Raw genomic sequence first — 27954 nt, 5'->3', positions numbered from 1 at the left:
TGATTGGCTTGCAGGAAAATACCAGTCAGGTTTCAGGAGGAAGTTAATCAGCCTATTAGGCTGGTAGGATTGTAGGATCGTAGAATCGTAGAATGCAACAACTGATTGGCCTGCAGGAAAAGACCAATCAGGCTCCAGGAGGGAATCAGAACTAGCCAATCAGACAGGACTCATTGTGTAAATAATGTATATAAGAGCCTGAGGTTTTTTTTTTTTTGGGGGGGGGAATTCAATCACTGTTTTACAAGCTACAATAAAGAGCATGAAATCACTACAGGACTCCGAGTATATTTCACAGTCCAAAGGGTCACTCTACCTGTCAGGCTTCCTCCTCCTTACTCTCATTGTTGTTCTTGTGGAAGTTGGTAGGGAGGAGGAGCTAGAATTAGTTGCCTCTGCCTGCCATTGGCCCTAGACCCACCTATTGTTGCCCTTTCTGCCTTCCAGTGGCTTAGGATGCCACCGGGGAGGGAGCGAAACAGACAGGAGTACGGATGCAGATTCAACTGCCTAATAGTGTCCACGACTTTCAGGAGATTGCAGCCGCAGAGATAAGACATGAAGAATTGTCCCGTTGTCTGGAGGGGTTGCTTCCTGGTTCGCATGGAGAAGCCATTTTCAATGGAGTGTCGGGATTCGCAGAATGCTGTGTGAGATAGTAAGTCTGCAGGCTTGAGTTTGCTAGCTGATGCAACTGGCTGGTGCAATCAGCCTGCAATACTTTCTATGGAAGTGCTGGGTCAGAATGACTCAGCAGTAATATGCTGACAGTTGACTGGCTGTCATCGGTTTAAAAGGGAAACCTTCCCAGCAGCAAATGGGTGGTGTAGAGGAGTGTGGTCAGAGAGAGAGAGAGAGAGTTAGAAGTCTTCTTATTTGCCTTAAGGTGAAGCCAGGTACTCTGTTTGACTGTATGAACTGCTTGTGTGTTATAGCCTGTAGATATTTGTATATATAGCTCACAATAAATATACTGCACTGAAAAACCTGGAACTCTGAGCATTTCTGCTAAAGCGCCGTGAAGAATTCACGACATGGAGCCCAGCGATGGAAGCGTGCAGCTGTATTGAGGCAGCATTGGGTGTTGAAATTTGGCACCCCTGGCAGAAAGTGAGGAGGAATTAAAGAACCTTTTAATGAGGGTGAAAGAGGAGAGCGCAAAATATGGTCTGAAGCTCAACATCAAAAAAATGAAGATCATGGCCACTGGTCCCATCACCTCCTGGCAAATAGAAGGGGAAGAAATCGAGGCAGTGAGAGATTTTACTTTCTTGGGCTCCATGATCACTGCAGATGGTGACAGCAGCCACGAAATTAAAAGACACCTGCTTCTTGGGAGAAAAGCAATGACAAACCTAGACAGCATCTTAAAAAGCAGAGACATCACCTTGCCAACAAAGGTCCGTATAGTTAAAGCTATGGTTTTCCCAGTAGGGATGCATGGAAGTGAGAGCTGGACCATAAAGAAGGCTGATCGCTGAAGAATTGATGCTTTTGAATTATGGTGCTGGAGGAGACTCTTGAGAGTCCCATGGACTGCAAGAAGATCAAACCTCTCCATTCTGAAGGAAATCAGCCCTGAGGGCTCACTGGAAGGACAGATCCTGAAGCTGAGGCTCCAGTACTTTGGCTACCTCATGAGAAGAGAAGACTCCCTCTCACGTTGGGAAAGATGGAGGGCACAAGGAGAAGGGGACGACAGAGGACGAGATGGTTGGACAGTGTTCTTGAAGCTACCAACATGAGTTTGACCAAACTTCGGGAGGCAGTGGAAGACAGGAGTGCCTGGCGTGCTCTGGTCCATGGGGTCACAAAGAGTCAGAAACGACTAAACAACAACAACAAAACATTTTTGCACCTGGGGCAACTGCCCCTGTACCCCTCGCTCTAACCAACTGAGCTATTTAGGAACTTGGGAAGCTGCCTTATAGCAAGTTCAGTATGCTCTACGCTGGGGTAGCACATCACCAGAGTTTCAGGGGGGAGGCATTCCCAGCCTTATCTGGCGATGCCAGGGATTGAACCCGTGGCCTTTTGCATGCAAAGGAGATGCTGTACCAAAGAGCTGTGAGCACACACAAAAAGGAGGTGGGGGTGGAGAAGCCTTCGAAGCTTGCATTAGACTTTCACAGGAAAACTGTACTTTTATCTGTATTCAAAAGCTAATAAAGAGAGAAGCCCTTTCATCAAACTACTTGACTTCTGGGGCCTTGTGTATTGCACAGAAACTCGCAGAGTCTGCCTTTGAGAACACAATAGCCTTTCATCTGTAACCCAACACTCCTGTACGCTCCAGCCCTGATACTATCATCTTGTTAGGAAGAAAAATTGTGAATTTATCCAAAATGGGATCTCATCCCAGTCTTAGTGATGGAGCTCCTGTGCCAATGACCTTTAAGAGCTCTTTGGCTCAACAATAGAAGATCTTTATCTCGCAAACTCTTGGCGGGGGGTGAGGGTGGAGAGGACACGTTAAAATTCTGATCTGATAAAAATAAGAATAATAAAAAAAGCAAGCAGGGGCTTCCGTTTTCAGGTTTTGTTGAGTTTGCTTTCTCATCGAACATACCTTTGTTTCGGTCCCGAGGAATGGAGAACGTGAAACAGGAGCCACCCCAAAATTATTTGATTGTGGAGGGTAACCCAATAGTGCTGCTTCAGTGAGAACTGTTTGAATATATATATATATATATATATATATATATATATATATATATATATATATATATATATATTTGCTTTCGTAGATTTTCACGGGTACAGGAATGCAGGTTTTGGTGTCTTCGGGTGTCTTCCCGTGTAAGAGTCGGGGTGTCTGTGCGACGTTTCGACGAGGTCTCACTCGTCATCTTCAGGCTGGTGCTTTCGGCTTCTTGTTACTGGAACAGAGCAGAGTCTGGTGTTTGAGTTCCTATAAATACTGTTGAGGGGTGTGGTGTATAGCCTCCAACGTTCTGGGCAGAGAGGAAGTTCCTAGATTAGTGTGCCTTTTCTTCTTTTGTTCCTTAATTACTTGAGGGATATCTTGGGTGATTTCATGAGTGATATTCTGAATATCACTGGGTGGGTCATTAAGTGTAGATTAGTTGCTAAAGCTTTCGTGTCTTGACCTCTTGAGCTTGTGAAGAGTTTTTCTGAGAAGATGGCTGTGCTGCATTTAGTTGTGCTCTGGCTTGGCTTCGTGTATAGGGGCGAGCTGTGGTTTTGTGCCTTGTGCCAGCCAGATCTGTGTAGGGATTGCAGGGGGGTGCAGCATCCGGAGGTGCCACTATAGTTTGGCTACTGGATGGAGTCTGTAATATGTCTGTGGAGAGGGTCTGGGTTTGGGTCTGGTGTGGTTGATTGGTGACGGCGTTCTGTGTGCCTCTGGTTCTGGTGTCGGTTTTTGTGGGGAGGGCTAATTTCCAGATGTCTGGCAGGCGGGACGTGTCGTCACGCTTGTTCATGTTGTGAGGGTGTTTCTCTATCTCGATGGCTTCCATGATTATTCTCTTGTGGTGATGTTCCATGTTAAAGAGCAATTTGGAATCTGCAAAATTAATTTCGTGTCCTGTTTCTTTCATGTGTTGGAAAAGAGAGGAAGTTTTTTCTTCTTTTTTGACGGCATTCTTGTGTTCTGCGATACGTGCATTTATTCGTCTGTTTGTTTGTCCAATGTACGTGGCTGGGCAGACTTTGCAGGGTATTTCATAGACCCCTTGGTTTTCCAGCTGGATTTTGTCTTTTGGGTTTCTGAGGATATTGGCTATTTTTTGGTTGGTGCAGAAGGCTGTTTTGATATTGTGTTTATGGAGGATTTTGCTGATTTTGTCTGTAGTGCCCTTGATATAAGGAAGGAGGGCCATGCCATTGTTTTCTTCTGTGTCTTGGTTTTTGGGGGGTGTTTCTTTTTGGATTAGCTTCGTAACCCTGTTTTTCTGGTATCCATTGGCGATTAACACATTTGAGAGATTCTGTAACTCAGTTGTCAAGTGGTCTTTGTCAGCCAGGCGTTTGGTTCTGGAGATGAGAGTCTTGGCTACGGAGTTTATTTGTGCAGGGTGGTGGTGTGATTGTGCATGTAAGTAGCGGTTGGTGTGTGTTTTTTTTCCGGTAGATAGTGTGTCCTAGGGAGCCATCAGGTTTTTTGTAGATTAGGACGTCAAGAAAGGGGAGTTGGTTGTTGTCTTCTATTTCCATAGTGAATTGTATTTTGGGGTGTAGGCTGTTGAGATGTGTGAGGAAGCTGTCTAGTTTTTCTTTCCCGTGTGGCCAAATTACATTTGCGATGACCGGACAAAGATACAAACAGATAGAAGGAGCACCTATGGGATCACCCCTCTCACCGGTCATCGCAAATTTGTACATGGAACACTTTGAAACCAATGCTTTAGACAAGTCAGAACACAAACCCAAACTTTGGCTCAGATATGTTGACGACACCTTTGTAATTTGGCCACACGGGAAAGAAAAACTAGATAGCTTCCTCACACATCTCAACAGCCTACACCCCAAAATACAATTCACTATGGAAATAGAAGACAACAACCAACTCCCCTTTCTTGACGTCCTAATCTACAAAAAACCTGATGGCTCCCTAGGACACACTATCTACCGGAAAAAAACACACACCAACCGCTACTTACATGCACAATCACACCACCACCCTGCACAAATAAACTCCGTAGCCAAGACTCTCATCTCCAGAACCAAACGCCTGGCTGACAAAGACCACTTGACAACTGAGTTACAGAATCTCTCAAATGTGTTAATCGCCAATGGATACCAGAAAAACAGGGTTACGAAGCTAATCCAAAAAGAAACACCCCCCAAAAACCAAGACACAGAAGAAAACAATGGCATGGCCCTCCTTCCTTATATCAAGGGCACTACAGACAAAATCAGCAAAATCCTCCATAAACACAATATCAAAACAGCCTTCTGCACCAACCAAAAAATAGCCAATATCCTCAGAAACCCAAAAGACAAAATCCAGCTGGAAAACCAAGGGGTCTATGAAATACCCTGCAAAGTCTGCCCAGCCACGTACATTGGACAAACAAACAGACGAATAAATGCACGTATCGCAGAACACAAGAATGCCGTCAAAAAAGAAGAAAAAACTTCCTCTCTTTTCCAACACATGAAAGAAACAGGACACGAAATTAATTTTGCAGATTCCAAATTGCTCTTTAACATGGAACATCACCACAAGAGAATAATCATGGAAGCCATCGAGATAGAGAAACACCCTCACAACATGAACAAGCGTGACGACACGTCCCGCCTGCCAGACATCTGGAAATTAGCCCTCCCCACAAAAACCGACACCAGAACCAGAGGCACACAGAACGCCGTCACCAATCAACCACACCAGACCCAAACCCAGACCCTCTCCACAGACATATTACAGACTCCATCCAGTAGCCAAACTATAGTGGCACCTCCGGATGCTGCACCCCCCTGCAATCCCTACACAGATCTGGCTGGCACAAGGCACAAAACCACAGCTCGCCCCTATACACGAAGCCAAGCCAGAGCACAACTAAATGCAGCACAGCCATCTTCTCAGAAAAACTCTTCACAAGCTCAAGAGGTCAAGACACGAAAGCTTTAGCAACTAATCTACACTTAATGACCCACCCAGTGGTATTCAGAATATCACTCATGAAATCACCCAAGATATCCCTCAAGTAATTAAGGAACAAAAGAAGAAAAGGCACACTAATCTAGGAACTTCCTCTCTGCCCAGAACGTTGGAGGCTATACACCACACCCCTCAACAGTATTTATAGGAACTCAAACACCAGACTCTGCTCTGTTCCAGTAACAAGAAGCCGAAAGCACCAGCCTGAAGATGACGAGTGAGACCTCGTCGAAACGTCGCACAGACACCCCGACTCTTACACGGGAAGACACCCGAAGACACCAAAACCTCCATATATATATATATATATAGTAACCAGCTCAATGTAGAATCACAGAGTTGGAAGTGACCACAAAGGTCATCTAGTCCAACCCCCTGTGATGCAGGAATCTTTTGCTCAATATAGGTCTCGAACCCACAACCCTGAGATTAAGTGTCTTGTGGCACCTCATGCAAATGGGTAGTTAACGAAATCTTCCCTTGATTTCAAGCAAAATCCAGTTTCTGCACCAAGGTAACCAAACTGAGACAGGAATATCTTGTGCAAATTAAGCACATTATTCTACAATTATGTTTTTGTGGGTTTTTATTTGCTCCCGGCAAACACAACAGACCAAAAAGAACAGTAGTCTCGAGTGCATTTTGGACTGAGAATTTGGAGAATTTCGAAGCATTCCTTTTAACCTCTAGAATGGGGTAGGAAACCTGTGGCCCTCCAGAGGTCATTGGACAACCAAGTCCCATCAGCCCCTGCCAGCATGGTGAACAGTCAGGTGGGAGTTGTAGTCCTGCAAGATCTGGAGGGCTGAAGGGTCCCTGTCCCTGCTCCAGAAGAAGTTATCTAGAAAATGTAAGTCTATTGCTGTGAAGTAACAGAATCACAGAGAATGCGTTCCAAAGTGTCAAAAGTTATTGGAAAAATGTCCAGAAGTAGCAGGAATCAGTATTAAATCTGTACATGAAAACTTGCTGAAGTATACACTCTAAGATAAGATTGCTTTTATCTGTGCTCGGAGCGGAATGCATTTTCAGTTTCGTCCTTCGCTGAGAGCACACCCTCAAGATCATTTTAAGCACAATAGCTATGCCATAACACTTGAGTTGGATGAAGCATGCATTAGGCTGGTGCAGTCATAGTAAGTGGATAATCTTCACCCCCCCACCCCCTTCAAGGAAGATGAGGATTCTAACCCTTTTTGGCGGACCCTAAATGCCGACCCAGGAAGTAGTAGTGACCCCAGATGGATTGTTTTGGATGAAAGGATCCTAAGTGTGCAGCTGTGTATTCTTAGGTGGACTCCAGACTGTCACTGTTGTATGGGAAGGATTCAAAAACATTTTGAAAATTCAGGTTAGCCCCAGTAAAGTGGATTAAAGAGTTCTATGGCACAGCCAATTCACTTGTTGTTGTTTTATTACTCTTTCCAGTTACAGAAATGACCGAGAAATGCATTGAAAAGTGTGTGCTGAATGATTGAGAAGAAGCGTAAGCACCACACAAGCGAAAAAGGATGGATGTTCATTGTCATGTAACCACCCTGCAAACAAATCAGAACAAATGCTCCTTAAAGAACAGTCATAGCGTTAGCACCATGGAAGCGTTGCACAAGCAAATCAGGATAGGTTGGCCACTTACTCATCACCAAAAGAAGAGGAAACAAATCAACCAAAAAGAAGACAAAAGGGGACACTGATTTGCTAAATACGTTTGCATATGCTAATTTATATGCATAGATGTAAATCTAGCATATAACTGAACGAGACATACAGTGCATCTCACCAAGCTGACCAGGTGAATTGTGTGGTTACCTGGTTTTCTGTCCAGGTGCTAATTGTTGACCAGCCCATGATTTCGTTTCCAAATTTTTAAAATCATTAAATGGACCGAAGACTGGGCAGTTCTTCAAATGAAGGACTGCCCTCTGTAAAGTGGGACTCATACATTAGTAAGCGAGGAATGCCATTGAGAATTGTTTGCCCAAAATGCATTAAATATTAGCAAATAATATGTTTGGAAATGCATACATTGGGATAAAATATGGAGTTAAACACAGACTTTATACACTTTTTTGTTATGAAATGCGTATTTACACACTTTTTTGTGTGTGGAGTTCATGCAGGAGGGGCTGATATGGTTGGATTAGTTTTATTTAAACATCATTTTCCGATGGAAAAAATCCAAATTCTTTCCACAGTGTCATTTCACTGACTTTGGGGCTATTTGTAAAAAAAAAAAAGGGGGGGCTGTGGATTTAGATAATAAGGAATGAAATCTTCAAGAAAGTTCTGATTTGCACTCTTCTTTCTCAGGCATCGATTCAATCCCCCATCTCCACGGGGAGCACCGTTTTCTTGTTCTGCTCCAAAGCCTTTTGAGTATGTTCTTCTAGTAAAACTGTCACACCCTTACACGGTTGCAAAGGGGATGGAGAGAGAGAGGTAGGGATGAGCAACAGGCAGCGCCGGCATCTGTAAATGGGCTCATTAGTTAAGGCTAATTGTCTCATTAGAAAAGGGTGTGTGCATAAATGCAAAGATAATTTATAAGATATCCCAGTTGGGAACGAAACAGCTTCAGCCACCCTTCCCCAAACTGATGCCCTCCAGATTTTTGGGCTACAGTTCTCAACAGCCCCAGCTAGCACAACTGGAGGGCAACCAAGTCAAGGAATGCGGCTTTAAAGGGAGCCACTTAAATTAAAAAGACTGACATAAATAGCTGCTTCAAAGCTGTAAACTTCCTAGCTGAAAACTGTCTTCCATAAGGATAAAAAAAATCCTTCCAGTGGCACCTTAAAGACCAACTAAGTTAGTTCTTGGTATGAGCTTTCGTGTGCATGCACACTTCTTCAGATACATAAGGATGTTTTTTACTTTGCTTATTCATCGTTCTTGAGCATTTTTCTTCTTTCCATTCATTGCAACAGAGAGTTTTCATTTCTATTGGCTACAAAATGGAGGAGGTTGGGATTAAGAGCATAACAAAAGCCCCGTTGGAGAAGATCAAAGGCTTATCCACTCCACCAGAATGCTCTCACAATGGCAAACCAGAGGCCTATAGGAATCCCGCAAACAGGAGATGGTAGAAGGCAAGCTTAAAACAAAATCTGGATGTCAGAGAACGGTAGCCATGGGGCAACCTGTATGTTCCTTTCATGATGGATTCCACCCTCCCCCAGATTAGCCAGTACAGAGCAGATGGGGGTGGGTGGGTGGGTGGGAACCTGCTTCAAAGGGCGAACCATGAGCAAGCAAAAGATTTCTATTTGTCCCCGAAGCAACCAGTCACAACTGAAGTGCATCTTAGGAGCAAAGTTGCCAGGAATACAAAAGGGCTGGGTGGAGCTCAGAATGGGTTTATGTAGTCCTTGAAGTCCTTCTTTTTCTTCTTTCTTTGGCGATCACTTGTAGCCGAGTAAGATTGTCTTCCATAAACATGGTTTTATCAATGAGTCCTTAGGTGACTGTGGAGGCCAGTTCTGGATCCTCATGTCCTTCTACAGTGGGGACATTGGTTACCGGGTGGGAGTTGATCACGTTGTGGATTTGCCAAGCGTGCCTTCCTCTTAGCACATTTCTCCCTTGCGTTCTGAGTTCGAGTGTCTTCAAAGTCCATGACACCTTTGGTAAACACTGTTCTCCAACTGGAGCGCTCGCAGTCCAGTGTTCCCCAGTTGTCGGTGTTTATACTACATTTTTTAAGATTTGCCTTGAGACAGTCTTTAAACCTCTTTTTTTGACCACCAGCATTACGCTTTCCATTTTTAAGTTCGGAAGTCCACCTCCTCCATAGCAACACACATAGGTGTACATCTTGTCCGTCTACCTAGACCTAAGTAGGAATAGAAGAAGCTGCCTTCTGAGCTACAGCTCTACCTTTGAGCTACAGCCCAGTCCAATAGCGACTTCTTGATAGCAACTTCCCTGGCCCATGTTGTTGCACCAGCTAGGGAAGGAGCACCAACCTCAGGAGGTCCCAGGGCCAAAGGATCTCAACTTGCACAGCTTGGAGAACATTATTCTTGAGATTCCAGTGAGCTACAGAAGGGGGAAGAAACAACTCTGGCTCCAGTGATCCAATGGTCCGACTCACCAGATGCACATTGCCTTCTATGATGCCACACAACATCCAGAGATTAGCATAATATATGCCGTGAACCCCAGAATAAGTTGTGCCATTATGGCGTCTTTGTTTGTTTCTTTGTAGTGATGCTGTTGGAATTTGTAGAACAGGTGGTTGCTTGGATTGGAAGACTCTGTGCCATTGGAGTCTGCCAGCCAGGAGAAACAGTTTGCTTTATTCTGCCAACAAATACTGCTTTATGATAGCAAAGATGTACCCCAGACTGCTGTTTATAGGAATCCAATGTGAATACATATTAGCTCAATAAAGCTACTACCTGTGGTTTGCTTCCTGACTAAAGTGCAACGCGGGGAAGGTTGGAGACCATTTAATTGAATTGTGGACATTTTTGTCGGCAACATCTGGCAACGTTACATCTCATTGCACACATCTAGAAGAGCAGCGCCTTGGCACAGGCATCTCATTTTCACTTTGGACATTTTATCCTCATTATTACATAATACATATTACAGGGGCATTGGCTAATGGATTCCTTCCTCCTGGCTCCACACATATTAATGGACAAGTGAGAATTGCAGAGAGGTTGCATTGAAGGGAGAATACCACAGCAGGGGGATGTGTAACACGGGCAGATGTTACAAATGAAATGGTTCATGACAAATAGGCTCAGGACAAGCTGACAGGGTACCTGGCATGGACTAGGCTGCACAGGACATAAGCTGTGTAACAGCCCTGGAGAACACATGGCTGCCATGAAATTTAATGCATGGTCCATCAAAACCACCTTGCTTGAAGATCAAATATTAACCACAACTATTCATGCTATCAGGAATATCATGCCCTCAAATAGTCAGGTGTCTATCTGTTTCAAGGCAAAAAAGAGACCACCCCCCAAAAACAAGTACTAATTTTGACATATTCTGGGGACTTCCTGGATGGTGCCATCATGTCCTACTGTTGCTTGCAAATTAAATGTGTTTTATAACGGCCTGATAAGGACCTGCGAACTTTAGGATGTACAAAATGTTGAGGTGTTCATTGAAGGGAAAAAGAAACTAGAGGTGGGGCACATGTTTGCAAACCCAAAGGTCACATAAGGCGAGAGAGTCTCATGAGTGAGTGGCCCATACCTTGTCTTTAATAGCATGGTGGGAGTGTTGGGAATCATTCTGCAAAGAAACAGTAAAGATGTTTGTACCTTTAAGAACAGTTTCTGTAAGCTCTGGGCAAATTGGGTACAGCTGGCCATGACTACAAAAGGAGGAAAAGCTGCAGTTTGAACATTACCTGCAGGAAAAACACCCACAAGCTTTGCTGTTTGTTGTTTTATAATAAAAACTTTATTTGATTTGGTTTTACACCGGTCTCGTGGTGTCATAGTCTCTGTTATCTGCCACCAGAGGAAAGACCCCCCTATAACAGGTTATGGGCCCAGTCCTGAGTGGGCAGAGACAGAGTGTGAAAAGAACCCAGAGACTGGAAGCAACTCAGTGTTTCTCAAGCAGCTGGCTGTGTGAAGGCGTCGGCAGAGAGTGTCTGTTTGAGACCAGGAGCCGAACATTTCTTCAAGCCACGTGTGAGTAAGGACTGAGTGGAAAGCTGAAAACTGGGTGGAGCCATGGCTAGACTTGGAGCTGGAGCTCAAGGGGGAGCTTCATGTTTTCCAGTAGAGAAACTGGGAGAATCCAATTATATGTCATGGTGTTTACAGATGCAGGCATTTTTAAAGAGGAAAAACAGGGAGGAGTGTGGAAACTTGTTGGGACATATTTGTTGCTTCTGACCAGTTTTGAATTTCTTGCCCTGCTCATTCTTGAGCACCGTCTGCTGCTGGGCCTGAATAAAGATCTCTTACTTTCAAGTAACAGCTTTTGTATGTTGGGTGTAAATGCATTAATAATATGAACTGGTGGTTCCCCCACTTGTCCCCCATTTCTCCCCCCCCCTCTCTCTTAATGAGTTTGCAACAACAATGGTTAAAGGTCACTTACCAACTAAGGTTTGTATTTGGTTTATAAGCCTTAGTCAGCTTTAGGCTTCCATGTGAAACTGGACTTCCTTCTTAAGGAGTCTTCACCACCCAAAAACTACTGAACTGTGACTGCAGAGTGTAAAAAAAAATTAAACTGCTCTCAAGGCTCAGCTGCTCTCACTGATGCTTTTAACTATTCTGGAACAAAATAGGCCAAGGTTTAAACGATCTTCTGTGAAATGCTTCAGCTCTAACCATGGTTTATTAACTGCAGTTAGCATAGACTATGGTTAATGTTCCCCATTGCTTAGCATGGTTATGTGCTAATCAGGCCAGTGTTGTGATTTTGGATTTTGCTTACTTGAATTTTGAGGGTCCTTGGCTCTGACAATGCAAAGGCATTTGTGGATGATGTACTTGTTTCAGCTTTAAGTGGCTTGAGATTGGGACTTGAAAGATCACATTTTGTCACTCTGAAATTTAAACAAGTAGGTTTATATTCCAATTTGAGAAAAGCAAATGTATCTGTCTTCCTTTTTTTGGCAACAGGAAATTGAAGTCTACTAGTTTTTTTTTAAAAAAGAAATGCCCTAATCTTTGGCAATTTTAAATTCCGGGGTCTGAAAAATTCATTATTACTAACTCCCATCAAGGGGATTCATGAAGCCAAAATTACTTAATCATCTCCGTTTAGCTTCGTGTGTAGACCTCAATTTGAAAAAAAAATATCTTCTTGAATTGTTATTGCAATTAATTTTCTCTTCCTTTTTTTTCCTACAGCAGACTATGTTACAGTAATTAGATATTTTATAAAAATGAGTTATACTCATTCAAGATAGCTGGCTTCACTTTTACATTTGATTAATCATATTACCACTGAGGTCTGAGGTTTGTCTCCAGGGAAACTTTAATGACCTCGTTTTAATTCTTCTTTTAACCATAGAGAAGGTGTAAATGAACAAATATAAAACTATCTTCTCCCCCCCTCCACAATCTCAAGATTAGATCTTAGGGAGCGTTGGGCTGTTGTCCCCCCCCACCCCCCCCACGTGGCTGACCCATTTTAAAAAGACAATCTACCAATTCTAATTAGATATAGGATGCATTCAGACCTAAATAGAGACTTGAACTATCTCTGATAACTAAAGTTCAGCTTGATCTTTATGGATGAAAGAATTTTTAAAGGAAGGTTTAGTGTTGAAGAGTCTTGTGCCTGATATGCACATAGCTTCACCATCTTCAAAGGCTGCTCTATTTATGAATGGAGGAAATACATTTGCATCTGTGGATGTGCTTCCTTTGAAATGAATGGACAGGCCATATATACAAGAGCTAAAATGTACACCAAGCTGCTTTTTTACTGACCTACTTCACATTGGAAGGGAGGGCTTTTGATGCCTGCTATCAATGGCTACAGCTGGAGGCAGCTATGATTCTGAATACCAGTTGCTAGAAACCACGGAAAGGTTTCTCACAGCCTTCTGATTGGCCACTGCGATAACAGTGACGCTGGATCAGATGGGCCATTTGCCTAATCCACAGGATCTTCTTATGACCTTATGACTGCCATAGTTTCTTCTCCTTTCTCCCTAACACACCTTGCTCATCAGGTGTAACTGTCTCATTGGTGGGACATGGGTGGCGCTGTGGTCTAAACCACTAAGCCTCTTGTGCTTGCCAATCAGAAGGTCGGCAGTTTGAACCCTGGCGACGGGGTGAGCTCCCTTTGCTCTGTCCCAGCTTCTGCCAACATAGCAGTTCGGAAGCACACCAGTGCGAGTAGATAAATAGGTACTGATGCAGCGGGAAGGTAAACGGTGTTTCCGTGCCAATCTGGTTTCTGTCACGGTGTTCCGTTGCGCCAGAAGTGGTTGAGTCATGCTGGCCACATGACCCAGGAAGCTGTCTGTTGACAAATGCCAGTTCCCTCGGCCTGAAAGCGAGATGAGCTCTGCACCCCATAGTCAACTTTGACTGGACTTAACCGTCCAGGGGTCCTTTACCTACCCGTCCCACCTCAAACACCCTTGGACATTCCATGTTTAGGCATTACATTGAATTTGGTGTACCTGAGTGTATAGTAAAAACCCATTAATTCTACCCCACTGGATGTGGTTCCACTAAAACTACCCCTCACAAAAACAAAACAAAACACCCCTACCTTTCTCCCACGGAAAACAAAGATACAGCTATCTGGATATTTTCCTTATGTGGTAAACAACACCTGTGGGGGGCAACCCAGCCAGATGGATGGTATAAATAATATTAAGATTATCATCATCATTTGTAGTGGGAAAACTGCAGGAAGAGAAAGTGTTAAGAAGTACTTTACCCTACTTTAGATGGCAGCCCATGTATGTGCATTTTGTAAGACAGTGGCGTCCAAACTTTTTTCAAAGAGGACCTGATTTGGCCCACCAATGGGCCAAGCTTTTTTTTAGGACTGAAGCTATTCAGCTTTTTTTAAGGATTGAAGTTGTTGAGGGGTTTTTTTTTGGATTTTACCCCAGGAAATATGCCTGTTGTAAGAGGAAAAAAGTTGAGCCATAGCTACTCGTGGCTGCAACTTAGCCTTCAGCCTTACTGAGCTCAGTGGGACTCACACCCTGGTAAGCCTGCGTAGGACTGCCGCCTTGGAAACCGAAATTAAAAGCCCATTATCCCTCGCTTTCTGTGCGCTGCTTTGTGACAAAGAAATGTTATTTCCCATGGAGTGTGCTATGTAGCTCCATTAAGTCAACATCCTTGGATCTAAGCCAAATCAATCTAATCGCCTCTATCGCTGCAAACAGTTATGTGGACATATGTCCTACTCAAACCAATGAGATTGATGCATGCGCAGACCAGAAATAAGCTGCAGAGTTCAATAGGATGCAATTAGCTTAAATTCAAATATGTCAGTTTAACTGGGTTGTAAATGAGGCTGTTAATTACTCGAAGTTGTTGGAAATGACAAAGTTAACTCCTCTCCCCCATTCTTCTAGAAATGTTATTGAAAGAGACAAAAAATATTTTTTTGCGGGGGCGTGGGGAGGAAACCTTCGCAAATTATTTGGTCAGCTTTATCGGAATAATTTGTTGAAATGTGCACACAAATGGGGACGTTAAGCATCAGTCACTTTGAGTTACTTTGAAGTTAGCGGTGAGGAGTATACGGAAAACACTCTGCAATTCTGGCAGCTGGGAGGAAGAGACACAACGGCGATAGAGGTTCTATGGAAGAATAGTAATAACAATCCTGTTTAATTTTCAGCTAAAAAGCAAAGCTCTGCTGCAACACATGGAGATCGGGGCATGGGTTGGGTGAGCATACATAATATACAACACATAGTATTGTAGCTCCTTGAGATGTCAATCAGAGATGCCTGTTGGCCCCTTTTCCATCTGACTGTTACTTTAATGACAAGAGGAGGGACTTATAGAGCCTAATTTCCCCCTCCCTCAGTTGCAAATGGCAAGCCACCTGTTCTGCTACAGTCCTCTATCCAACTCTAGCTCAAAACAACCATTTCCAAGAGTTGTGGTCATCTTTCCTTTGCTGTTTTCTTTTTTCCAAAACTCTAGACTGACTCCAAGGGTGAGCTAAGAGTGGGAGCAGAATGCATGGCTAGAGGCCACTTTTACTACTTAGTCCCTTTGCAGCTCAAAACCACACTCCCCACGGCTTTCTCCCTGCAGCAGAATGTGATTCTAAGCTGAATTATGACGAGAGGGTAAAGAGTTGACTAGCTTCTCCCTGCTCACCTTCCTTCAGCTCATATGTAGCCAGCCTAGGGGAAGAATTGCTGGGGGAGAACCTGCTGAGGAAAGACTCACAGAACTCCAGGTAACTTATAGTTTGAATATTGCAGCACGTTGCCCGGCAGCCAGTGCAACTGTCCATCTAGAAGAGTATTGTCTACCATGGGAAAAGTGCTCTAGTGTCTCAGGTAGGTACCCCCTCCCAAGGGATGGGTGAATCTATCAATTATTAGTTTCCCTTAGTCCCCCCCCCCCCAGTTTTAGGTTAAGTTCTCCCCATTTCCACATCAGTCTGCATTTTTTTTTTAAAAAAGTCTTCATGAAAATTTGTCAGCTTCTTAAATTTCTCCTAATATACAGAGTTTTGTCTCCAAATGTTTCTAATGTACACATTTTTGAAGAGCAATTTCCCCTAACACAATGCACTTTTGCATGCTATTTTCAATAACATATGCATTTTTATGTACAATTTATCCCAGGGTGTGCATTTTTGTGCACAGAACTTGGCCGGAAAACCAAATTGCAAAATTGGGGAAAATGTGAATTTTGAAGGCTGGCTGTGCATTGTTTTGGAAAGTGAGAATTATGAAGGTTGGCTTTTAAATGAGAACAAAACTGAATTTCTTCCCCATCACCTGTTTCTCAATCCCTTGAGAAACAGGGATTGAGCTTGAGACCTTTCGTGGGCAAAGCATGTGTCCTGTCACTGATGGGAGCCATGTTAGAGAGAGAAAATATCCACAGCGCACTTTGCAAACAAGAACGCTAAACCATAAATTATAATGAAACAGAAGTGATGGTGTTCGCTAATAAAAACACAAGAACCAAAGTGGCTTACAGATAGTTTTGGCTTTAGCGTGGTTCCATAATTTAAATCTTTGACTGTCCAGGGACATTTGTTGACTATCAAGATTTACTTCTGCTAAATTCATCCAAGCAATTGGAAATGCTTCTGGCTGTGGGGAGGAAGGAATCTGGTGGCTAGGGCCACAGCCCATATACAGAACAGAATTGTGGAGCCAATATTTGTAATTTTTAGAAGTGGGGAAATCAGTTTTTAAAGATTCTCCTGTGTTATCTGGGGGGAAACCAGCCCCCCTGGAACATAGGAAGTTGCCTTATACCGAGTCAGATTACTGGTCTACCTAACTCAGTTGTGTCTACACAGATTGGCAGCATCAGCTCTCCAGGGTTTCATGGCCAGGGATGCAGGGGATTGAACCTGGACTCTCTGATGTGCAAAGCTTAATAATATAATAATAATAATTTATTATTTATACCCCGCCCATCTGGCTGGGTTTCCCCAGCCACTCTGGGCGGCTTCCAAAAGAATATTAAAATACTATGATACATCAAACATTAAAAGCTTCCCTAAACAGGGCTGCCTTCAGATGTCTTCTAAAAGTCTGGTAGCTCTGCCAATAATCCTTCTCTGAGACAAAGGAGGTTTGCCAAAGTATCAGGAAGTCACCAGATCCTTTTGGCTGAAGACGCCATAGATTGAACCTGGAACCTTCTGCCTGTAACTGATGTGCTTTGTCCCTGAGCTATGGCCCTTGTCTCTAAGCCAGGGGTGAGGAACCTGTGGCCCTCTAGATGTTGCCTGGCCAGAACTCTTAAGGCTGAGGCTTATAGGAGCTGGAGGTCACCCGCCTATTGCCCTAAAGAGATGACAATGAAGGTCATGGTGCCCAGTGGATTCTGTTGTTGTTTTCAGTGTGAATAGTATTGGGAGATAAGTCATTATTTAAAAAAAATGTTTAAGGGAAGTTTTTAATGACTGATGTTTTAATGTACAGTGGTACCTCGGGTTACGTACTTAATTCATTCCGGAGGTCCGTTCTTAACCTGAAACTGTTCTTAACCTGAAGCACCACTTAAGCTAATGGGGCCTCCTGCTGCTGCTGCCGCGCCTCTGGAGCAAGATTTCTGTTCTTATCCTGCAGCAAAGTTCTTAACCTGAAGTACTGTTTCTGGGTTAGCAGAGTCTGTAACCTGAAGCGTATGTAACCTGAAGCGTATGTAACCCGAGGTACCACTGTATTTTCAATCTTTTATTGGAAGCCACCCAGAGTGGCTAGAGAAACCCAGCCAGATGGGCAGGGTATAAATAAATTATTATTATTATTATTATTATTGTTGTTATTATTATTATTATTAATTATTTTGGCAAAGCATACATTATCTTCTACCTGGTCAAAATGCTGTGAAGCACCCTTGTTGGAGAAATGTTGCTTATTGTTGAATATGAGAGTGTGAGGAAATTAATCAAAGATAGAGGTTTTGGCAAAGATGCCTGTTTAGATCTGGGAATCATCCAAGGGACTTATTTTTCTAAATGGTACCATCTGTTGGAAGCGGATTGCATCCAGCAAAGGTATTTCCACGAGTTGTCAATTTCCTCTACAAGGCTGCATTTCTAGACAATGCTGTCTGCGTATCTCAATGGCAGATGTTCTGGCGTGCTTAGCCCTTTTTCAGATACAGACAAAACACTTGGAGTGGGGGCAGGGCTGGCTCAGCCCCCACCCTTGAGTTCCTCGCTGGCCCCGTTCCACAAATGCCTGTGCATTTGGCAGGACAGGTAAAAAGGGGAACTGATGTGCTTACAGTTGAGTGCTTTCATGCTGTGAGCTGCTGTATTAGGCATGGGCGGGGAAAATCTCCAGCCATGGGCCAAATTAGGCCCACCAGGCAGTCCTAATTTTACCCACAAGGCCATTTTCCATCAGCCATGTTCACCTGCCTCACACCTGCCATCATGGCCACATCAATAACACAGGGATGAGTGGCATTAAACAATAAGCTGAGATGAGATAATGGATGACAACCATCTGTGTGAGCAGATCAGACCTTCTTCACTCATGCCAGGGGTCTTCCTCTCCTGCCCCTACAGCCCACTGCACCCCCCCCAAATTTCCTCCATAGGTTTGGGGTACCACCCAGTGCTAATTTGGGGAGGAAGGGGGAAGAAAGGAAAAGGTGAGTCGTGTTGCACAAGTGGGAGCTTGCTGACACAACAGTGGATGTCACCCCACTCTTTTTCATTTTCCCAGTCACCACTTTTGTCCTGAACCCCCTAGTTTTGCAATAAATCAAATAGTTTGGAAGCATCACAGACTGTGTCTGCTGTGTCTCCTGCCACCTGCCCCAAAAGGAAACTGCTCCTTAATTCTAAGTGAATAGAAACAGCCTGCAAGTTCTCTATGATGAAGGAAAGGCACTTTTAGGGGAAGGGTAGTACCTCTGGTGGGGGACACGTCATGCTCCTTCTGGGGTAGTTCGTTCCCATCCTGCACTCAGCTCTTTGGTTCCCATCCTGCACTCAGCTTTCACCTGTGACTCCTAGAAGCTGTCAGCATGCAGCAGCAGCCACAACCCAGGAATGGTTTTGACTGGCCTGCTAAACCGGGTAAAGGTAGGATCAGTTCCTGGCATTGGCAGTTAAAAGGATGGTGGGGAAAACCTCTGCTGCAGACCCTGAAGAATCTCTGCCAGGCAGGTTAGACAATCTAGGGCTAAACGGACAAATAACCCAGCTTTCTATGGCAGAGATTCTTCTCCCCTCCTATACACCATTGCACATTTGGCAATCAGAGATGCTCGACCATTTAGAAAGCTATTTTGGAGGGTATGGTTTTGACAAGTATTCATCCAGTGACAGCCAGAACAAGACTAAGAAGGCATTTTCTAGTCTCCTTGGCCTTGGCCATCAAAGAGCAGCTTTCTTCCCTCCCCGCCGCATTCCCTCCCCTGCTGCTGAACCAACAGTTTTGCTCCTTTTAATTATTTACAGGAGTTTTTCTCTGGACCTGAAATGCAATTAAGAGCAGATCGTCCATTTCAACTGAAAAGCGCTGAATTCCTTCTTCAAACCAAGCAGGCTGATTTGCAACTTCCTGGATTGGTTGTTTGCATTGAACTGAGAGGCGCAGGAAATTAAGGGTGCAGTCTCTGGCATCAGGTGAGGAAGGGCTGTGTCAGAAACACGGTGAATGCCACCATCGAGAGAGGAAGACGACCCTTACTCGGTGCAAGTCAGACAGCCATATTTTGCACCTCGCTGCTAAGGCAGTGGAAAGAAAGGTCTAAGGCACAGATGGGGGAACCTTGCAGCCCTCCAGATGTTTTGTGCACTCTAGCAATGTCCAGAGGGCCACAGGTTCCCTATCCCTGTCCTGACTTCCATGTAAAGTAGGGGTAAGAAATATTGGGCCTGGGGTTCAAATGCTGCCCTCCAAACTGCACACCCATCACTGGTCCTTTTTGATACCCTCCTCAAATGCTTTCGCTTGGCTGGTGTGCATTCTTGCTGGGATGGAGGGGGATGTCAGGAGCTTGGCCTACACTCGAGTAGGACCCTGGGAAAGACACATGCCCAACTGGCATGTTCTCTCCCTCCTGGTCAATCGTTCGGGAGCTTCATTAGCTTTCTTCAGCCCGAACATCACAGCAACCGAGGCCAACAGACATCGACACACTTAGGGATCCGCAGAATCTTTGCAGTTCAAGTGACAAACCTCAGCAACTCAGCATTTTGGCTAATCTACTTTATTTACATATCAACACACATGGTGCACTGCAACATGGCTCCCCTTCTCTCTAGCATCAGGCAGCAAAGAGAAAAAGAACAAAGGACAATAGTCCCACTTCACGGAACACAGTAACACAAACATCCTGTCTCCGTCACTTCCCACTCTGCGGAGTCAAAACATATACCATCATGTGGTAGACAACAATCCCATGACTGTAGTCATGGAGCAGGAATTCTAACAGGGGATCCCTGTCTTGCTTCTATTCCCCCCCCTCAAAAAAAGTTACAGAAAGCTACCATCTGATGAATTGCCAGTTTTCCCTATAATTTCTGCAGCACATTGCAAAGTTCACAAATCCTGAGTGCATTTTTTTTTTTTACATATACGCGACAGATGTGGATTTATTATCACAGTGACTGTAGGGTTTCGTTTCGTTTTATTTAAAAAGAAACCTGGCTACTCTTTATCCATATTGGTACTTCTTTTGTCTTTGTTTCCCTCCCAAGCCACTTCATTAATTGCTTGCCTGATACCATGCTTAGCATGAAACGGCTTTCATGCCTGGTATCAAAAAGTCTATGTGGAAAGCTTCTAATAGATGCTCAAGGCAGTTCACAAAGATTCCCCCACAAACCCAACACAGTAACAGCTGAATTAAGACCACATATTTCTCCAATAGCATACCATGTACCATCCAAATCAAAGTGCCTCCTAAAAACTTAAAGAGATGGGAGTTCCAGAATAGATGTATCTGTCAATTTTGGTTTCTTTCAATTTTTCATTCCCTGGCCCCAATCTTAAGTTCATTTTGCTACATTTCCACATCAGCTTGTGAATATATATATCTCTCTATATATATTCATTCCTCAGGAAATTCAGTAGCAGTTTAGCCCACATTTATCTTTAAAAGCAAGCTTTTGCAAGCAATTTCCTGTAGGTATGTCTGTATGTCACTAATATATGAGTTTTATGCATACTTTACTATATACTTTTTGGACACATGATTTGGTTGGAGAACTGCACCCCCAAAATTTGGAGGACTGCACATTTCGAACAAGAAGAACATTAAAAAGCCTGTTGGATCAGGGACCCAACTAGTGCAAAGTCTTGTTCTCAGGGCGCCCAACTGAGTTTCAGTTCATATATTGTTTTAGGAAATGCACGTCATGTAAGTCCACATTAAATGTGAACTGGAATGAATGCCTTTCCTACCCTTGTTGCAGAATCCTGAAAGCACAGTAGAAATGGCTCAATTCCATGACCTATCATCATACATCTCAAGCCTAGCTATACTTTCATTCATTTTAACTGAACTTACTTTCAGATAAGGGTGGTTAAGGATTACATGGAGCAGACCGTGTCCGCCATTTTGTTTTCACAGAGACCACCCAAACGCCTCTCTTAACCTCACAAGAACGGCACAAAAGCAATTGTTTGTTCCAGCATCTGTAACTCGGAACATTTTTCAGCACAGAGGCAGTTGTGGCTATATCCCTTTTTCCTTCCTCCACAATTCTTCCCTGTGGCCTCATCAAAGTCTGCTTTTCTCTTCACGCACAGACTTGCGAAAGAAAATCCAAGTTGTGATTAGGCAGGGCAGCAACTGAGAAAATGGATATCCGTAGCGTGGTTGCTTTTAAATAGGCTCCTTTTCTGCTTTGGATTCTGGCACTCAACGGGAGTACCTCAAAGCGATGCCAAAGGGCGAAATTTAAAGTAGCTTTTAATAAGACCTCCTAAGGCTTGGAGAAGTGGAACGGACCAGTGTGGTGGTGTGTTTTTTTTTTAAAAAAGGAAAAGGAGCTTGATTGCAAACGCTCTCTCCCACCCGCTCCTGCCCTGCCCCAAATCCACAGCTCTACTAATCACAAACACTTCAGCCTGGCTAACATATTATTTTCCTTACATGGGCTACTGCGAAAGGGATAAGGAAAAAAAAATAGAGAAGTTCTGCACAGTAGGCAAATTTAAGCTAACTTTTAATTAACATTTAAGGCACAGAAGTGTGATCATGCAAATTTGTCTGCGTCTCCTCTCGCTTGCTTGATTGTTCTTGATTGAATATGATAAAAATAGACTTTATTTGAGTTGTGTGTGGGCATGGATCCCCCTTTCGGTCCCATTCCTCTCTGATTAAGCATTTGCTAACTTTGAGTGGATGTCCTCCGAAGGCGAAAAACCGCGTCGTAGGCAGAACTGTGGAATGGCATCATATGCTTGAAGTTCTGTGATCAGCATGACCACGCAAGTTGGGTAAATAAGCTTCTTTCCATCAGATGTGAAAAGCCCTTGATTAAAAGGGTTTTCCTTCACAGTGCCAGCATCAGCCTATGGAGGGAAGGAGTGCCGTTCCATGCCTTGACTCTTGTGTTTCAGTTTGCATGCAGCTATCACTCAGGGGTGCAGCATTCACTCAAGGCTAACACGACTCAGCAGGTATTAGCACTGGGAGGGTGAGCACATGGAAACACAGTGATCTCGCAGCAAGACATGAGCACCACACACAGCCTTATCATCCCCAGATACGTGCATGCACAGAACAAGAGCCAGGAGGTGCGGGACTGCTGGGCTGGATCAAGCCATGGGCTTGGAGTTCCCTGGTCCTGTTGTGATGCTGAATTTAGTGCTGCTACAATGCATTTTGATTGGGTTGCGTGCAATGCTAACCCTACTCACCCACTGAACTGAATGAATAAGACCAGGCACCTCCCAAATTCAGCCCTCCAGATGTCATAGAATCATAGAATCATAGAGTTGGAAGAGACCACAAGGGCCATCGAGTCCAACCCCCTGCCAAGCCCCTGCCTGCCTGCCTTGGAACTACAATTCCCATCATCCCTGACCAGTGGTCCTGTTAGTTAGGGATGATGGTCCCAAAACATCATCTGGAGGGCCAAGTTTGAGGATGCCTGAATAAGACTAACTTATGGACTACTCATTTCAGTAGGCCTAAAACTTAGTTGCATGCAACCTGTTTTTTTTTTGTTTTTGAACACTCTAAAGGGCTGGGTATTATCATTCGGGTAGGCAAGAAAAAAATGGCAATTGACTACAAAAGAATCAACTGCGATTGCTCTGAGTGCATACTTCTTTGGATGAGCATTGGCCCAGAAAGCAGCCTAAAAATAGTTAAATAATAATAATATAATAAAAGAGCATTTGTTGTGGCTATTCCCCCCCCCCACTGCATAATAATCCGATCCAAAGGAGTTCCTGAGGAATAATACGTGTGGCATGGCACACAGGCTGAATTAGGATTCCTGCTTATTCTTCAAGTCGCAGGAGATTCAGGACAATGATCGCTACTAATTGACCGAGGGAAAGTGGGATCCCCCCCCCAAGAGTGCAATCCTAACTTGTTCTACTTAGAAGTCAGTTGAGGGCAGACAAAACAATGAAAAGAAATACTAGATGCTCCTTCAGATAAGATGAGATGCAAGCAAAGCAAAAACACCACCATTCTCTGGTGTTGATGTCCTGCATAATAATAATAATTTATAATAATAATTTATTCCTGATACCCTGCCCATCTGGCTGGGATGCCCCAGCCATTCTGGGCGGCTTCCAACATAATATAAACACAGCAAAGCATTGCCAGTTTATTTTCTGTGAAAAGTAGCTGGGAAGAGATACCTAAGGAGAAGGTGGCCTGCATGATCCTTTGAGCATCAAGGAGTTCATGGGATAAATATGCCCCAATTTACATATTAAGATAATTAGTCCTTTATCTTCCTTGCACAGACACTTCCTCCTATTTGACATATAGCTATGGGGACAGGGCTTAGCTCGTTGCTTCATTCATGTAATCATTTCCGTCAAAAACCATTATTTGGGGAGAGGGCGTTGTTTCTTGTTAGTGGTTTCTTGGCCGTTTTTGTTGGCTATTGCAGATTCTCAGTGGCTCTTGACTTAGTACCTTTTATGTGAGTAAGTCTGTCTTAAATGTTTCCGCTCCACCCTTTAACCAGGAAAAATATATATCTAATAATCATAATAGTATTTGTTTGCTGCTTCATCCAAAAGAAATGTCTCAAAGTGACTTAGCAACAAAATGAAAAACTGACAAAAGCCAAATTTAAAACAACGCACAAGACGATATTCCTAAAATGCTCATTCTGCGATGCAAGGAATAGGATAAGTCCTACCCCACTCCACTAAAAGATAAGCACCACAACAGAGGGTAACTTAACCGCTAAAAAGCACCTTAGCACGGGGCCAAGTATGGTTGTAGTTGTTAGCGCGTCAGACGAAGACCTGGAAGACCAGGGTTCAAATCCCCACTTGGCCATGGAGCTCACTGGGTGACCTTGGGCCAGTCACTGCCTGTCAGCCTCATCTACCTCACAGGGTGGTTGTGGATATTAAATGAGGAGGTGGTGAGTCATGTACACCACCTTGAGCTCCTTGGGGTATAAATGCAATAAAATAAAATAAAACTGGCAAGCGCGGTGCCAGGCATGTTTCTCACAGACTGGGAGCGACCACTGAAACAGCCTGTTCTTGTGTAGGCACCTTCCATACCTCTTGAAGATGAGGCCCCTGAAAAGGGGCTTCTGTGAAGACTGCAGGGTGTATTTGTGTACAGTGGACGCTCGGGTTACGAACGTGATCCGTGCAGGATGCACGTTCGCAACCCGCAGCATTTGCAACCCGCGTCTGCATGTCTGTGCATGTGCGGGTTGTGATTCGGCACTTTTGTGCATGCTCAAAGCACGATTTAGTGCTTCTGTGCATACGCAACTGCCGAAACCTGGAAGTAACCCATTCCAGTACAGTGGTACCTCTGGATGTGAACGGGATCTGTTCGCATCCTGAGTAGAACGTAATATGTGACTGCAAATCTGCGCATGAGCAGGTCGCATTTTGCTGCTTCCGTGCATGTGCGTGACATCATTTTGAGTGTCTGCGCATGCGCGAGCAGCGAAACCCGGAAGTAACGAGTTCCGTTACTTCCGGGTCGCCGCTGAGCGTAACCTGAAAACGCTCAACCTGAAGCATATTCAACCCAAGGTATGACTGTACTTCCGGGTTTTGGCAGTCCGCAACCTGAAAAAATGCAACCTGCAGCAGACGCAACCTGTGGTATGACTGTATATATTTGCACCATAGTGTGTATCACACACACAATAACTTAAGAAGAGCTTGCTGGATCAGGCCAATGGCCCATCTAGTCCAGCTTCCTGTTCTCACAGTGGCTGACAAGATGCCTGGAGGAAACATCACTGCAGGATTTGCTCCCCTGCTGTGGTCTTCAGCAACTGGTGTTCAGAAGCATTGCTGTGGAGGCAGAGCCTTGCCATCATGGCTAGTATCTATATTCTCCATGAATCTGTCTCACCCTCTTTTAAAGTCATCCAGGTTGGCGGCTGTCAGGGAACTGACATCGGAGCGAGAGGCGAAGGGGAGGCTCCCAGATGATGCTGGCGAAGGACCCAGCAGCAGGGGGAGAAACAGCTCAGTAGAGGGGGAAGCCAATCAGCGCAACACCAGGGATAAAGGGAGGCAGACGGGGGAATTGGAGAGAGGGCTCCAGGACTCTTCACTGGACATCAGTGAGGAGAGCCCAGGTCCTCCGCTACCCACGCCTTCCCTGCGCAGAAGACTCCCGCGCAGTGAGAGGAGGAGGAGACTGGGTGTCAAAAAACTTTTATGTTGGAAGAGGTTCAAGAAACGCCCACTGACGGATTCTGCCAGGGACTGAGGCAGCCACTATGAGAAGGGGCTGTGCAGTCAGAAAGGTTTAACAAGGCAAATTAACCGAGAAAGGCACCAGTTTACGCACGAGTCACTCATACCTATTACAGCGGCCGTCACTGCCTTCTGTGGCAGCAAGTTCCATAGTTTAACTATGTGCTGTGCGAGGAAGTATTTTCTTTCATCTGTCCTGAATCTCCTAATATTCAGCTTCACACTCCCCACTTTGTGCCTCAGAAGCTCATCCACCCGTGTCTTGTGTCTAAAGCCTCGTCCGAGTTATACGAACAAGAAAACCAGATTGCGTTTCTCCAGCTGCATGGCTTGACTGTCCCAGTCGACCACCAGCACAGCCAATTCCCTTTTTTTGCTCCGGTCCAACTGTTAAGTTTTACATAGCAACGTTAATTCCCGTTGTAGAACACGTGGGGCTTAGCAGCAGTGTATTGCAAAGCCCCCCTGGGCTATGTTTATATCCTGAAACTATTAAGCCTCAAGCCTCCTGCTTTGATTGACAGGTAATTTGAGAGCAAGATAGGATGTGCTTTTGTGCGCGTTAGTGGTGAGCTTCTCCTCCGTCGGCGCTGTGCCAAGCGCAAGCCTCCGTTGCCATCTTCCAGCCTCTTTCCTTCCCCCGCCGCAACTCAGAGCAGAACTGCTTCAAATAGAACTGTGCGGTTCTCTTGCCGCTGAAACAAATCCTACTCTGAAAAGACACAGTGGGGCTGCAGTGGTGGTGGTGGGAGATATAACAGGGAGGAAGAGACAGGGCTTTGTGTCACTCTTGCATTTCACAACATCCAAAGCTGGACATGGTTTTGATTGCAAAAGTCAAAGAGAAGCACACTTGACCTGCAGGTGGAGGTGAAGCAATTTGCCATGGATACATTGCAGGATGAAGTCAAGGTACAAAACCATTCCCCACTCCCCTCCAGCTGCTGGATAGAGCAAACATGTGTCTTAAATTCCGGCTGGGGTAACCAAATGTTAGGGACACGGGTGGTGCTGTGGGTTAAACCACAGAGCCTACGACTTGCCGATCAGAAGGTCGGTGGTTCGAATCCCCGTGACGGGGTGAGCTCCCATTGTTAGGTCCCTGCTCCTGCCAACCTAGCAGTTCGAAAACATGTCAAAGTTCAAGTAGATAAATAGGTACCGCTCCGGCGGGAAGGTAAACGGCGTTTCCGTGTGCTGCTCTGGTTTGCTAGAAGTGGCTTAGTCATGCTGGCCACATGACCCAGAAGCTGTACGCTGGCTCCCTCGGCCAATAAAGCGAGATGAGCGCCGCAACCCCAGAGTCGGCCATGACTGGACCTAATGGTCAGGTGTCCCTTTACCTTTACCTTTAACCAAATGTTACATGAGGACTGGCCAGAAATTGCTCACCTGCTTGGATAAGGACCATAGCTTTGTGGTAGAGGGTCTGCTTTACATGTGAAAAGTCCCAGGTTCAAGACCTGGCATCTCTAGGATGCCCCTGGGGAGCTGCTGCCAGTCATCACAGAAAATTCTGGACTAGGTGGACCAATGGCCTTCCTATACTTAAAGCAACTTCCTACATTATCATTTGCTTAGCGCATTTAGGCCAGGGTTCTGCAAACTTGGGTCTCCAGCTGTTTTTGGACTACAATCCCTATCTTCCCTGACCACTGGTCCTGTGAATTAGGAATGATAGGAGTTGTAGTCCAAAAACAGCTGGAGACCCAAGTTTGGGAAACCCCAATTTAGATCCTGCCTTTATCTCACCATGGAATTCAACGCAGGCACATCTGAAATGTCAAGGTGGACTCACATCCAAGCACCAGTCTGATCTATACCTGCTTTCAGCCCTCTGATCATGACCTGGGATGCCAGGATTTCTTGACAAGAAGTGCAGCACCAGATTTAGCGTGGTGTGGGTGGTTCTCCTGCGCAGGGCGCTGAGCAAAGGGGGCTCAAAATTGAGAAGATCCATCATTGAGAAGATCCATTTGGTGGCATCAGATTTTGGCCACGCTCAGAAAGCCTTGCTACCAAAGAGGAATTCAAACAAATAGCCAGCACGTGTAGACACAAAGTCAGAAAAGCTAAAGCACAGAATGAACTCAGGCTTGCTAGAGAGGTTAAAAGCAACAAAAAAGGCTTTTATGGGTATGTTCGTAGCAAAAGGAAGAACAAAGAAACAGTGGGGTCACTCAGAGGAGAAGATGGTGAAATGCAAACAGGGGACACAGAAAGGGCTGAACTCCTCAATGCCTTCTTTGCCTCAGTCTTCTCCGATAAAGAAAACAATGCCCGACCTGAAGAATTTGGAGCAAATGAT

At 44.6% G+C, this 27954-nt stretch overlaps 1 protein-coding gene across 8 annotated transcripts in view; it reads right to left on the bottom strand.

Moving 5' to 3' along the window:
- CDH4 (cadherin 4) overlaps positions 1-27954 on the bottom strand; it is an 819766-nt gene that overhangs the window by 48230 nt on the left and 743582 nt on the right. The window lies entirely within an intron of this gene.

The sequence above is a fragment of the Podarcis vaucheri genome, assembly GCF_965113315.1.
Source record: "Podarcis vaucheri genome assembly, chromosome: 6".
Lineage (NCBI taxonomy): Eukaryota > Metazoa > Chordata > Lepidosauria > Squamata > Lacertidae > Podarcis > Podarcis vaucheri.
The sequence above is the reverse complement of the archived record's forward strand: the minus strand, read 5'-3'. Positions and strand labels throughout refer to the sequence as shown.